A 15,252-nucleotide genomic window follows, 5' to 3' on the forward strand; every position below is an offset into this window, starting at 1 on the left:
GCTGGACAACCGGGGTCTCCCCCCCGGCCCCGCAGAAGCATCCTCAAGATCGCCCTGTCCGTCCTCTGGCTGTGCTTCGGGCACAGTCAGGCTGACTGTCTCCGTGAGGGAGACTTTGCTCAGGTACAGCCAAGGACCCCCGGAAGGAGTGGGCTCGTTGCCGCCTGACTGTCTGGAAGTCTGTTTGCAGTCGGACTTGAGACCTTCATACGGCAGCACTGTGTCATTTCCTCTGGTGAGTTCTTAGCAAGCCTGGTCCATGAATTCCAGGGGCCCCTCCCACCCTTGCCTCCTGTTCTGGGTTTCACCATCTTCCCTGTTGTCCTTTGAATCTCCTTCCGCCATCAGGCAGCCAGGGTGAGCAGGAAGGACAACCTGCTCTCATTCTCCCTCCCAAGATTTTGTTTTCCCTTGCAAACTGACAAATATCTGCTTGGAGCTTTTAGAACTTCTGTTCAGTAACAGAGGTTGTTTTATTATCCCCACTTTACAGATGAAGAAACCAAGGCTCAGAGAGGTTAAGTGACTTGTTCGAGATCACACAGCTGTCGAGACGCAGCATCAGGACTCAAGTCGCACATTATGCTTTCCCGTAGGACTCTGTCTTCCTTGACGCCCCTTGATTCTCAGGGGAATGAATACTCCAGGTGAGAGGACATAAAATCAACTTTCCTTTCTCTCTGTGACCAGGCTGGGCCTGGGGAATGAATAAAAAAATGAAAAGAGAGCTCATCTCACTTCCCCCTTACAGGAGCGTTATGAGTTGGATGCTATCCTCACACAGGTTGTACACATCGGGAAACTGAGGCTTGGAGAAGGGTAGCGCTCCGCCCGAGGTCACAGGGCTGCTGGTAGTCAAGCCAGCACTTAAAGCAGGCCTGTCTGACTCCAGAGCCCACCCCTGCCTTGAGCCACTTGCCGGAAGAGTGAGACACACTGACTTGAAGTCAGCGACAGTGAGTCCAGCCAGGGTGAGCGGGGAGTCCGAGAACCTCATTAGGAGTGAAGCTGCCATACATGTCAAAACCCCGGCTGCCCAGCCAGCCCCACTCGGCTTCCAGCGCACAGTGTAAACATCCTTACTAATTCACCAAACTCAATCACGTTACTGTGATGGATTTTCCCATCATTACTCCTGAGTGAGTGACAACCTGCTCAGACACTTGCCTTCCCCGCTGCCTTCGGAGAGTTTCAGAAATCAGAATGCTTTGCTCCCTAAGTTGATTTCAACTTGTCCTAAAGTCATTTTAATTGGTGAAGCATCAGAGGCAATTTGGGTAACTTTCTGAGAGCCCTGTTCTGCCGGCACTGAGCTGGGGGGAGGGGGGGTCTCAGATGCCACCCTGGCCCCGGGGTGGCACTTTCCCCTCCTCTGATTGGTCAGGAGACTGCACTCCACGCTTTATTTTCATGTTTCTTGCTGAGGTTCCTACCGCTGGTTCCTGAGGATAACAAGATTCATTTTCTCAATGGCTCTGACAGATAGGATTGTTATTGTTATTACACTCATATACCACCTTTCCTCCGAGGAGTTTAAGGCGCTTTACAAATTTGAAAATTATCTAATAATCTTCCAGCAACTCTGAGAGAGGGGGAGAAGTTGCAGCCAGAGAACCCCCACACCCCTCACTCCGAAGACGGGGAGGGAGGGCGGCTATGTTGGATTGGGGGCGCTTGGGGCCGGGAGCCTCTGAAGGTCTCTTTCCCCCCTCCCAATAAGGAAGAGGAAGATGTCTGGGTGGGAAGAGGGAGAGAGGAAGGAAAAGAGAGAGGGAGGGAGGGAGGGAGACAGGCCCAGCTCCAAAGGACAAAATCCAAAGGGAGGAAGCTCGGGCAAGGAGAGTTTTCTTTAAAGACACAAGAAATGAGATGAAGCAGGAGGCTCCCAGGGGCTTGCGGGTAAGAGAGCCGAAATTCAAAATGGAAATCTACCAAAGCAGCACTAGGGTGGTTGCTCAGGCATGAGAACACGGGCAGAAATATCACGGAACCCAAACTGCAAATTTAGGTGGCTGCTTTTAGGTGGGTGTGGGAAGCCTCTGTGGACCTTTTTTTTTTTTTTTTTTTTTTAACCCGCAAGCTGAGAGGGGTGGCATTAGGTCTCTCCCAGCCTGGTGTCCTATGATTCGGTCTTCCTTTAAATTTCCTCTTGCCAGAGGTGGTCCCAGTCACGGCAGCACCTTTACTAAGCATGAAGGGAAAGCTACTATCAAAATGATGGAGGACTCAACTGTATTGCCATTATTTTCTTGAGAAGAAGGCATGCAGACCCCACCCTCTTGGAGGCTGTCCTTTTGGGATTAGGGATGTGTGATGGTTCTAGGCTGTAGACCTTTGGAGACCAAGTATAGTGTTGTGCTGAAGAGCTGGGCTCTGAGATCAGCCAGTGCAGTGACCTGGGGCGGATGACATAAGCACTCCGAGCCTCAGTTTCCTCATCTGTTCAAGGAGAGCGGTAGCGCCTGGCTTCTGTGGGTGCTCGAGGATGAACTGAGTGGATGTATGTACAGTGCCTGGCACCGTCAGCCATGAGGATGGCGAAGAGGAGGGGGAGGGGACGAGGGTGCTGACCACAGGGCATGATGTTGTGCTTTATAGTAAATTCATCTTTGGTCTTTGTCCGTTTCTGGCACAGAGTTCCTAAAACCCTTGGAATTTCTTAAGTGAGGAGTGCTACAAAGGTGTTGTTTGTTATGTTAATGAATGACTTTTGGAAAGTCCCTAGGTCACCTAAGGATGCGGGCTTGTTGCCAGGGGAACCAATCCTGTGATTAGGGGAGGGGGGAGGGGCTGGAGAATGATTCCAATCACCAGAGGCCAATGATTTAATCATGCCTGCCTACCTAACGACGCCTCCATAAGACCCAAAAGGACAGGGTGCGGAGAACTTCCTAGTTGGTGAACACGGTGGAGGCGCTGGGGAGTGGCCTGGAAGCTCCACACCCCCCACCCCCTTGCCCTGTGCCTCTCTTTCATCTGTCTGCTCCTGAGTTACAGGTGACCCTTGAACAACATGTCTTTAAATGGCATGGGTCCTCCTATACGCGCATTTTTTTCGCTAGTTACAGGGTAGTACTGTAAATGTATTTTCCTTATGATTTTCTTTTTTTTTAAAAGAATTTATTTATTTGACAGAGAGAGACGCAGCGAGAGAGGGAACACAAGCAGGGGGAGTGGGAGAGGGAGAAGCAGGCTTCCCGCAGAGCAGGGAGCCCGATGCGGGGGCTCGATTCCAGGACCCTGGGATCATGATCTGACCTGAAAGCAGACGCTTAATGACTGAGCCACCCAGGTGCCCCTCCTTATGATTTTCTTAACGTTTTCTTTTCTCTAGCTCTCTTTCTTGTGAGAATACAGTACATAATACTTATATAAGATATACAACACACAAAATATGTGTTAATTGCTTGTTTATGTTATCGGGAGATCTTGTGATTAACAGTAGCCTATTAGTAGTTAAGTTTTGGGGGAGTCCAAAGTTATGGGCGGATTTTCAATTGCATGGGGCAGGGGTTGGTGCCCCTAACCTCCTGTATTGTTCAAGGATCAACTGTCTATCCTTTCATAATAAACCAGTAATCTAGTAAGTAAAATATTTCTCCGCGTTCTGTGAGCCTCTCTAGCACGTTAATCAAACCCAGAGAGGGGGTCATTGGAACCTCCAGTCTGGTTGGTTGGTCAGGAGCACAGGTGACAGCTTGGACTTGTGATCAGCATCTGAAGCAGGGTTGGAGGGGGGCGGGGAGTGGGCCCAGGGCCCACCTCCTCAGCCCCAGGACTGTAGCACTGAGGCCTGAACCTGTGGAATGTGATGCTGTCTCCAGCTTGATAGTGTCAGAATTCAGTTGAATTGTTGGACACGCAGCTGTGTCCGAGAATTGTTGGGTGAAGAAAGCCCCCTTCCTGCACTGGAATTGGGTTTAGAACCCTTTACAAGGCTCCCCTTGCCTTGAGCTTCTTTTATTTATTTTTTAAAGATTTATTTATTTGAGAGAGAGAGAGAGAACACACAGAGGGAGGAGCAGAGAGAGGGAAAGAGAATCTCAAGCTGACTCCCTGCTGAGTGTGGGGGAGGGGCTTGATCTGATGACCCTGAGATCATGACCTGAGCCAAATGCAAGAGACAGATGCTTAACTGAGCCATCCAGGCGCCCCCCTTCTATTTGTTTTTTGGGTTTTTTGTAAGATTTTATTTAAGTAATCTCTACACTCAGCGTGGGGCTTGAACTCACAACCCTGAGATCCAGAGTCGCATGCTCCATGGACTGAGACAGCCAGGCACTCCCCCCTTGAGCTTCTTCTAAAGCCCTGCCGCAGTTGGCAGGCGGCAGATTCGGGTGGGGAGGGTGAGCCAGAGGCTGGAGACACAGCATGATGGTCTTTGAGGCACCTATTCTTCATTGTGTCCCCACCCCAGGCCCACCAGACCATGGCTCTCATCCTAATCCCCTTGGCCGCTCTCTCCCCAGGGCCCTTAGCTTCCCCTGCAGGCTTAACTGATCCGGAGGTGCCAGTTGGCTGCATCCCGCTCCGGCCACCTCTCCGAGTCTCCACCGGGGCTCCGACAAAGCTCTTTAGTGAGCCCAGTCTTTGGAGGAGGCCTGGGGCCCCTGCTGCTTTGACGAGTGTGGGGCTACCCTCTGAGGAGCCCAAAGGAAGATGCTAGGAGGTGGAAGTAATGTTGCAGACCAGAGTGTGAAAGGCAGATGGGGGAGGAGGGCAGTATAATTCAGGGCAGTGAGCTGGAGAGAGAACAGAAACACTTTTAAGGGTGGAGAGAGAATTTGAGAGGGGGAAGCCCTGTAGTTCTCTCAAATCCTCCTGCTGACATAAGACATAGTAGGTTCTCACTAGATGGGAGCTATTACACACACACACACACACACACACACACACACACATTTTTCAAATAATTAAGAAATTCCAAACACCCAGCCCTCTAAGACACTGTAGAGCTGGTACCTACCTACCATCCCTCCCTCCCTCCCTCCATCCCATCTACCATCCATTCATTCAATAAGCACTGATTAAGCACCAGCTCTGTGCCAGACCCTATTCAAGGCACTGTGTACAGCAATGAGCAGAAACACGCATGGACCCTGCCCTCCCAGAGTTTAGAGTCCGCGAGGGACATAGACTTGAAACAGGCAAGCACACAAATAAAGAGATGATTTCAAAAGTGTCTTCTTCATTCCATCGTGGATTTAACAATATCTGGAAGAGCAAAACTAGGGAGGCCACCTCTAGACGGGTGGCCAGGGACGCCTCTTTGTGCGAAGGCTGGTTCAGGTAAGATGGAAAGACTGAGTGGCAATTGGCCCGGGGCAGGTGGGGGAGGGAAGGTTCTAAGTAGACCCACAGACAGAGTCAGCAGGGCCTGGGCCATGAATGGGAAGTTCCTGAAGGAGAGTGATCTAATATAAGTTTTTAATGACCTCTCTGGCGGTGGAGTGAAGAATGGGTTAGGGAGGGGGATGAAAGTGCAAGCAGCAAGACCAGTGAGCAGACTATTTCAGGAACTAACAGGGGAGAGGGCCTCCCTTGATGTCCATCCTCTACCCACTGAAGATCTAGAGTATGGTGGCTCTTAAGATTCTCTCACCTGGGGAGTTTTAGGAATCCTGGTACCCCGGTTGCACCCTAGACTACTTAAATCAGAGTCCCACCACCCGTCCTTTGTAAAACAGCCCAGGGGATCCCAATGCACTGTTCCAGCACAGTCTCCATCTCCAAGAGGGTGAAAAGAAGTCACACTTCTGAGCACCCACTATGCCAATTTAGTTGGCTTACATTAGTTAGTTTAATCCTCACTACAACTGTGAGAGATGGGTATTACTGTACCCACTTTACAGAAGAGGAAACTGAGGCTCAGAAAGGTCAAATGCTTTGCTTCCCTACTTCCTGACCTTGAGGAAGTCACTTAAACCTCTAAGAGGCTGTTTCTGTATAAATTGGGGATAGTATCTACATAGACTTGTCAGGGGGGTGAAATGTGGCAGGTTTGCCCACATCCGGAATATACTGAGTTCCATATATCATAACCACTACTAGCAGAGCCCAAGGCCCCAGAGTCAGTAAGCGGTTGAGGCAGGATTTGAGCCCCTGAGCTGTTCTACCTCCCATCACACAGAGACTAGCTCGCTAGAGAGAGGCTGGATTCTGAGGTGTCCCTGTGGGTGCACTGGGAGGGACCCAGCCCAGACACAAGGATCAGGGCCCCGGACCAAGCCTGGGAGTCTGCACCAGGCTCCAGTCAGGCTGCTGCATTCAGCAGGGTCTCCCTACTTCCCTCTGCAAGAAGGTGGGACAAGTGCCCAATTTCACAGATATGGAGAAGTAGTTTGCCCAAAGATACAAAGTGAGAGTGAAGAATGGCCCCAGGTCCCCTATCTCCCTGCCTAAGGCATTTTCCTCTTGCACAGGGGAACAAAGGGGAAGATGAGGCTGGACTCTGCGGGGATGGGCTGCCTAGAGCTAGTGCTAGGGCACCCAGAAGGGTGGGTGGTCTGAGGTGAATATGAGGCCCAGGGCCCAGCTCCTCAGCCCCAGGACTAGTAGGTTCCCTGGCTGACTCTGGGTAGGCCCACTGCCATGAGGGCCCCCACGGCCAGCCCTGGTCCCTGAGAATACCCTCAGCTAGAGCCCAGACCCTGCTCATGCTGGGGACCCTGTGGGTTCCCCCAGCCATATCAGTAGAACAGAGCGGCTATGAACACAGGCTCTGAAGTCAGGCAGGCTTAAATTTCCATCCCAGCCCGGCCTCTTTCATGCTGTAATACCTTGGGCAAATTTCTTAACTCATCTAAGCCTTAGTTTTCTCATCTGTAAAATGGAGATAGGTAAAAAATAATTTAGATCAAATCAACTGATAAAGGAGCTCCAAGATATATTATTCATTGAAAACAAAAATGCAGAACAGAAGAAACCAAGATGCAGGACAGTTTTTGTTTTTTAAAGGTAGGCTCTATGCCCCATGACAGGCTTGAACTCACAACCCTGAGATCAAGACCTGAGTTGAGATCAAGACGGAGTGAGCTACCCAGGCGCCCCAGAACAGTTTTAATAGAGTATGCACCAAAGCAAATTTTTAAAATGGGATACTCATATATGTGTGTGCCTGTTACGAATAGACTATATCGGAAAGCCCACAGAACAACAGGAACCGTGCTTCCCCTGTGGGGAGGAGGGCGAGGGATGCGAGTAGCAAGAACAGTTACTTTTCATTGAATACCATTGGTACTATTTGAATTGTTTACTTTGTGCAAGTTCTATTTTCTCAATTAGAGGTTGTATTTTTTTTTAAAATGGGGTTAATCAGATCTACAGGGTTGATTCCAGGATTAAATAAATTAATACATGTAAAGTACATAGCACAGAGCACTCAGTTCTGCACCATGATATTTGCTGAGCATGTGGCAGTCTTCATTGGCCCCAATCCTTTACCCCCTCTACTATATCCATAAGCTTGCCATGACCTCGGGTCTTGCTTTGGCAGAGGGGCTGCTAGCGTGCTTAGCCATGCTCTCTTGCATTTCTGCCTTTTGCAGAAGAACATGCCTCAAGTAGCTGCTGGTCCAACAACGGTTAGAGAAAAGAGAAATATGAGACAGATTTGTACTCAATCCACAGTGTTTTTTAAGATTTTATTTTTAAGGGGCGCCTGGGTGGCTCAGTCGTTAAGCGTCTGCCTTCGGCTCAGGTCATGATCCCAGCGTCCTGGGATCGAGCCCCCGCATCGGGCTCCCTGCTCAGTGGGAGGCCTGCCTCTCCTTCTCCCACCCCCTCTGCTTGTGTTCCCTCTCTCACTGTGTCTCTCTCTGTCAAATAAATAAATAAAATCTTAAAAAAAAAAAAAGACACAGTGAGAGAAGGAACACAAGCAGGGGGAGTGGGAGAGGGAGAGGCAGGCCTCCCGCCGAGCAGGGAGCCCGATGCGGGGCCTCGATCCCAGGACCCTGGGGTCATGACCTGAGCCGAAGGCAGACGCTTAACGACTGAGCCACCCAGGCGCCCCAAATAAATAAAATCTTTAAAAAAAAAAGATTTTATTTTTAAGTAATCTCTCCACCCAACATGAGACTTGAACTTACAACCCCGAGATCAAGAGTCACATGCTCCACCAACTGAGCCAGCCAGGACCCCCCTCAATCCACAGTTTAAAACCAAGCCCACCTGAGGCCAGTCCAGACAATCAGCTTGCAAGAAATACTGTTGTACGACCCTGAGTTTTGGAGTGGTTTAATATACAACATTATTAGGACTCTATGCAGACTCTGTGGAGACTGTGCAGGCCCTGAGCTAGGTACGGGGGATACAGCAGTAAGCAAAACCACGTACAGTGCCTGCCCTCCTGGAGTTTATATACTCTAATGATGAAAGGGCCATGAGAGCATTTAATGGCAGGGAGGTGAGGAGAGTTGATCTAAGCAGAGGGTCAAAGAAGCTTCCTTGAGGCAGTCACACTTGAATTGAGACCTGAAAGATGAACAGAAGTTAACTAGGTAAACTCCAGGCAAAGGAATGGAACGTGCAAAGGCACTGAGGCTGGAAGGGACCATGGCTCCTACAAGGGGGCTGTCAGTAGCTGAATGGATAACAGGACAGTGTGAGATGATGAGGCGGGAGGTGCAGATCAGGCAAGGATGTATTTTTTAAAGCAATGGGAAACTTTGGGAAGGTTTAGTGGAAGGCAGAAGAGGACACGAAATTCATTTAGGAAGAGGTCATTTGGACTGAGGTTATATACGTACTGGAAGTTCTGTTAGTTGAGGTTGTAACTGGAACTACATCTGTGTCCTTCTCTTTGTCTCTGCTGCTTCTGTGTCTATCTCCATATCTATGTCCTTGCTTCTGTGTCCAGCCTCAGAAGCTCCAGAGGCTCCAGCCCCTTCCCAGATTACTGAGGTCCTTAAAAACTTAGGGTTCTCTTCATCCACACCACATATGTATACCCCGTGCATTTCCAAAATCCTTGCCCATCTTTTGGGCATCTTGGGTTTCTCTGGGCATGCTGGCCCCATGCTCGTATCTCAGGACCAGCAGAAGCTGAAGGGCTGCTCCCAGGGCTCCTGAGTCTGAAGCCTGATGACTCCTCCCAGTTTGGGGGGGTGGGTAAGGGGGGAGGAGCAGAAGGCACAAAAGGCCCTGGCATCTGCAAACCTCCCATCAGTGCAAATCAAAGCAAGATTAAAATTCATGATGGTTCTGGGGCACAACTGCAAATAATTTGTTCAGTAAACTTTGCTCTAATTGGCATTCGTAGAATTTCCTGTTAATCAGGCCCCTTGGGCTCTGTGGGGCTGGGGTGCTCTGTCTCCCCATGACAGGACAGGGAGCATGTATGGGTGGGCGTGAGAAAAAGGGGGAGGAAGGATGGGTAAATGTAGGTCTCTCTAATTATTTGCCTGGGTATTTCTCACTGTAGGGGCTCAAGGATCAGACTGGGGTGTCCACAGGTGACCTTGCTTTAGGGAGTTCTTCTGTTCGACTCCAAGCAGGTCTCTGGGTTTCGGGATGAATCTGGAGTGAATCTGCCTGAGTCAGAGTCTCTGTGTAGGTGTGTACCTAGGTACTGGGGTGATGCATATCCGTTGGGGTGCGCGTCCAAGTGGTGGGGGTGTGTAGTAGGTCGTGTATCCAAGTGTGTGTTTGGTATCTGCACACAGCTCTCCCGGCCAGGTCTGCAGCAGGTGCCTGCCGCTAGTAAAGCGGGGCTCAGTGCGGAGGCTGCCGGGCCCACAATCCTTAGCCGACTTTCCCTCTGGCTCCAAGAGATAGGAACTGGTGATGAGCAAGTTGGGTCCCGGACTAAGAGGCTCTCCTGCCCATGAGTCCCTGGTCTATCCATGCTAGCTGCCACCAAGGACGGGCTGGCCAGTTCCCCACTCCATGCCCACTCTCTCCCTTCCCCAGGGCCCTCACATGCCCACCCACACACCAGAGCCCCAAGACCCAGGGCCCAAAGGCTCTTGAGGGTTCTGCTGAAAAATATCAATGACCTCAAATATGAACAGAATTCACATGAAGAGATTGCAAGTAATAAATGCTTAATTCTATGTCTACAAAATGTAACGTCGTGCCTCCCGCAAAGCTGCTCAGCTCATATGGTTACATAGAAATGATATGTAACGTGGGATCCGGCTGTGCTTTCTCGTGTTTGACGTGTAGCCTCCAGAAGGAGGAAGGCCCGAGAACATCTAGAGACAGCCCTGGCCCTTCGCTGGCGCTCAGGCAGGAGGGCCCAGCCCCTCCCCTCCCGGGTCCCCAGCTCTGCTCACTCTCACCGGAGGCATGCTCTGTCCTTGTACAGTGATGGGGGTCACGCTGGCATGCTGTCAGACCTGACGCAGGGACACTGGAAAGGCGGAGCCGTGCGTGTGTGTGTGTTTCTGAGCGCCAGGGCTGCCTGCAGCTGGTGTCTCTGCGTTTATACTCAAACACAGAGAGCAACCGCGGTGCTGGGCTAATTGTGTGTAAGGGACTGTGTCTTATGCCCAGATGGTTATGGTGCTTCTGTGTGTGTGTGTGTGTGTGTACGCGCGTGCATGCATGCCCAAACAGATAACTTGCCTGAACGGGAGGGCTTTTGGGGGGGGGCGCTGGGTTCGGCGTGGTGTGCGGGTGGCCCCCACCCCAGCATCCCTCACCATCATTATCTCAGCAGGAGCAGCTCTTGCCCTGGGGCCGCCCTCACTGTTTCAGCAGCTGCTGCTTTTCCCCAAATTAACCCCTCGGCTCCAGCTTCTCATTTTCCGGCTGGGGGGCCTCGGGCTGGCTGGGGAGGGGTCTCGGGCGGACAGTGCCCCCAGCAGGCAAGCTGGTCTTCCACGGACCCCAGCCCCCCGCCCCTAGTCCTCGGGTTCCTCTTCTTTCTTCATTCCTGTTGCGTTGGAGGACAGGGATTGTGAGACTGCGTGTGTGTGCGTGCGCGTGTGTGTGATACACACAAGGCGGGGAGGGCAGAGGGAGGGGCTGGGTCTAGAATGGGGATGGTTGAGAAGGATGTGACAGGGCCCTGGCTGGCTGGGAGGGGAGAGGCTGCTCTCTGGGTGTGGGCACAGGGGTCCTGAGTCCCTCTGGCAGCAGGGAAGGGCAAAAAGAGTCTGAAGGGCAAGGGGCAGGCCTATGGTTTTCCCCAGCTATGGAAGTCAGAGGTCCACCTGAGGCTCCTCTGAGGGCAACTAGGGAAGCTCAGCCTAGGCGGAGGGAGCCCCTCTCCCTGTTCAAAGGGCCAAATCCAGGTAAAGGAGACCCAGGACCTCAGCAGAAGTTGCTGAGGAGAGGGGGAAGCGGGGGGCCAGATGAGAGAAGGGAGGAGAGAGTTAATCCCAGAAGACCTTGGTTTGCACTGCTCTGTCTGCCACGTCCCTGAGGCCAGGGAGGAAGGAGTGGGCTCCAGAGATTCCAGATGAAACCCAGGGAAGGCGCAGACAAGGGAGCCCAGGTCTGAGGGAGGCAGATGGGTGCTCTGAGCTCTGGTGGCTGTGTGGAAGGACCCTATGCTGTGACACAAATCTGTAGACCATGCCAGGGGGCAGCAACATCAGCTACCAGCACCTTGGCTCTGAATCCAAGTTCTACCATATGCCCCTGGGACGTAATCGTGAGCAAGACCCGGGTCAGGCCTCGCAGAGCAGCAGGCTGCTGGGAACAGCAGCGGGGGTAACCAGCCCTGGGAAGGAGGAGGGAAGCTCAGGGCTGTGGCCATTCAAAGGAGGCACATCACCCAGCCTAGGGAAAGCTTCTTGGAGGAGGTGACGTCTCAGCCCAGGCCTGAATGATCGGTTATAGCAATAACACAAAGTATTACTTGTAATCCTAGCAACAGACAAGAGCAACCCTGAGCAACTTCCCACACGCCAGATAGATTTTTCTCAGTGGAACTTTCTAACTTTCCTGCGAGTTAGGTACTAGAACCCTCATCTCACAGATGAGGGCACGGAGACTCAGAAAGGTGCCCGACAACAAATAGCTACTAAGTGACAGAGCCAAGATTTCAAGTCCACCCAAATCTGAGTATTGGCCTACCATGGGACACGGCCTCCCGTGGTGCTCGGTGCTTGGTCCCCCTTCCTGATTTCGGCAGCAGCGGTGTGGACCTCCGAGCTCCCCACTGCCCCTTGGAGGTGAGCCTGGCAGCCTGGACCAGCTTCTGTGGGCCAGATGCAAGAGCAATCGGGGCAAGGCAGGTGCAGGCATTTGTGGACACTGACATCTACCTGGCCCTGTTTTCATTTGCTTTTTAGTTGAGAAGGGAAAAGGCCGGTGTTTTTATGACACCAGCTTGTGATTCTATTTTCTGTTTAAATTCTGGGTGAGGGAAAAATAAGAGACATCAGAGAAACCTTCAGAATCTCATTTTGAGAGTCTGAGCTGCAGATAAATGAGCCTCCTGCAGAAATGCTACATCAAAGCGAATTTTCTCAGCTGTATTTTCTTTCTTTTAATAGGGCCATTTACTACATTAATATTCCAGGAAGTCATTTTAATTTTGTGTTTATCATCCATTGGGAAAGTTAAACAGGATCAATATGTAACCAGTGGCGAATTTGGGGATCTTGGGGGAGCAGGGGCGTGTCTGGAGGCTGTGGTGATTCTACCCCGGGGAGTCCTTGAGAGGGGAGGGGACGGGGCGGGGGGGGGGTGTGGGGAGGCTGGGGAAGGAAGGACAGGGTCGGATGGGGGACGGGAGAGGATGGGAGGGGAAGCATGGGGGAGTTGTAAGGTGGTAACTGTCTGAACACGCATCAGAGGAACAATTATTGAGCAGCTACTAGTGTGAGGCTCTGCTCAGGCCTTAGGTTTTTTAATCGTCACAACTCATGAAGTAGATATTCTTATTCCCATCGTTACATATGTGGAAACTGAGGCTTGGCAAATTTGTCCCATGTCCGCAGTCTTCCAGGAGAACTCTGACTCATTGACTGATTCATTCCCTCAATAAATATGTGTCAAACACCTGCTATGTGCTAGGCATTTACCTAGCAGCTGGAGGATTTTGGTCGATGAAAGTTAATTTACCAAAAGCCTAAGGCTCCATGTCAGATCCACTGAATATCTCTTTTAGTGAATTGCCTGCTTCTGGGGAAACAGGTGGGTCCCTGCCCTTGTGGAGGTTACAGTCAAGTGGGATGACAGACTTTCATCAAATAATCACACAAGTCCGGACGAACGTGCCTGGATGGTAGAGGTCAGGGCTGGAATGGGGGCTTCATCTAGAGTGGCAGGTTTCCTGGTTGGGTGCTGCGCGGGGTTGGGGGCACACCATCTGAGATATCGGGGAAGCATGGGAGGCCCCTGGCTGACTAGCAAGAGCAGAGCCCTGTGGCAGGGAGCAGGGCCAGTTCCAGGGAGCGAGAGAAGAGAAAAACAAAGTTGGGAGGAGCCAGGGACCTCAGGGGCTGCTGAGGTGGACAGCAGATATGATGGGGCCCCTTGAGCTGAGTAACCACTTGGGGGGCCCTACAGGGCCACGAGACAGATGTGTACTCGGGGTCAACTTCTATGCACCGAGGGTCCTCAAGCCTGGGCTCCGTAAGGCAAATTCCCAGGCAGTGCAAGGAGACAGGGGTGGGAAGGAACGGACGTTAAATAGAGCCCCATGACCTGAGGGTGTTTGCGGGACTCAGGAGGATGGAACTGGACATTAAGGGGGGATCATCTTCAGGGAATTTAGAGATGGAGAAGGCAAACCCTTGGAATCTTCTGTGATTCCCCTCTTCCTCACAGCCCCCTACCTTTGATCCATCAGCTCATCCTGCTGGCTTACCTCTGCGGTGCATCCCGAATCAGACCTCTTCTACCACGTCCACTGCCGTCTCCCGGAACTAAGCCACCAGCTACTCTCCCCTGGATTACTGCAGTCGCCTCCTACCTCTTGTCTCTGCTTTTGTCCTCCACCCCCTATCGTCTGGTCTCAACACCACAGCCAGAGTGATACCTTTAAAACATAAATCATGTCAGGGCGCCTGGGTGGCTCAGTCATTGAGCGTCTGCCTTCGGCTGGGGTCATGATCCCAGGGTCCTGGGATCGAGCCCCACATTGGGCTCCCTGCTCCGCGGGGAGCCTGCTTCTCCCTCTCCCACTCCCCCTGCTTGTGTTCCCTCTCTCGCTGTGTCTCTCTGTCAAATACATAAATAAAATCTTTAAAAAAAAAACATAAATCACGTCATGCCTAAAACCGTCTGGTGGATTCTTGTGTCACTCAGATAAAAGCTAGTTCTCACAAAGGCCCATGAGGCCCTACAATCTCCCCACTATGGTGTGGCTCTAGTTCCTCCTGCCCTACCTTTGCTAATGCAGTGACCCCGGCCTGCTTGCTGTTCCAGGAACTTGCCGGCTAGGGCCCCACCTCAGCGCCTTCCCACTTCGCACTCGCTGTTCCCTCTCCCTTGAATGCTCTTCCGCGGATCTACGTGCTTGCTCACTCCTTCACTTTCTTTGAGTCTTTGCTCCAAGTCACTTTCTCTGCGAGGCCTTCTCCGACCACCCTATGTGCACCGCAGTCCCCGCCAGCTCCCCCGGCCACCCCTCTGCTGCTGCTTGCTTGCGTTCTAGGGCATTTCTCGTTTCTAACATGGGTTATAGTGTACTTATTCACCTCGCTTGCGGTCTGCCTCCCCTCTCTAAATGTCAGCTCCACAGGGCGGGGATTTTGTCCATTTTGTTCGCGGCTACACCCCCTGTGCCTAGAGCAGTGCCTACACAGCACGGGTGCTCAGTTAGCTGGATAAGGAGGGACACCTTCCCATGTCAGGAGAAAGGAGCAAGGCGCCAAAGGGAATACTGTTTCTGGGATGACTTGTTCTTAATTTAATTCTTTTAATTTTACTGACTTCCAACAACAGCCCTTCGTGGTGACAGCTATGATTGGCTGCATATTATAGATGGGTAGCTGAGGCTCAGGAAGGTAGTAAAGGAAGGGTAGAGCTGGACATCCTGCAGCTCTCAGGACAGGCACTGGAGCCAGACTGCCTGGGCTGGTGCCTGCTGCCTCCATTTACCATCTACAGGACCTTGGACAAGCTTTTGTCCCTTTTGTGCCTCAGTGTCCTCATCTACAAAATGGGTACAATCCAGTACCTACCTCCAAGGGCTGTTAGGAGAATTCAGTGGCACAACACATGCCCATTCTCTAGCTTGGGCTACGCAGATGGTGCTCAGTAATGTTAGCTATTATTATTCTGGGAGCCACATTCTGCTGCGTGAGTGGGGCCCCCGGGCCACTCCCCACCCAGGAATCTCCATCCCCT

The sequence above is a fragment of the Halichoerus grypus genome, chromosome 2 (assembly GCF_964656455.1).
Source record: "Halichoerus grypus chromosome 2, mHalGry1.hap1.1, whole genome shotgun sequence".
In the NCBI taxonomy this organism is placed as follows: domain Eukaryota; kingdom Metazoa; phylum Chordata; class Mammalia; order Carnivora; family Phocidae; genus Halichoerus; species Halichoerus grypus.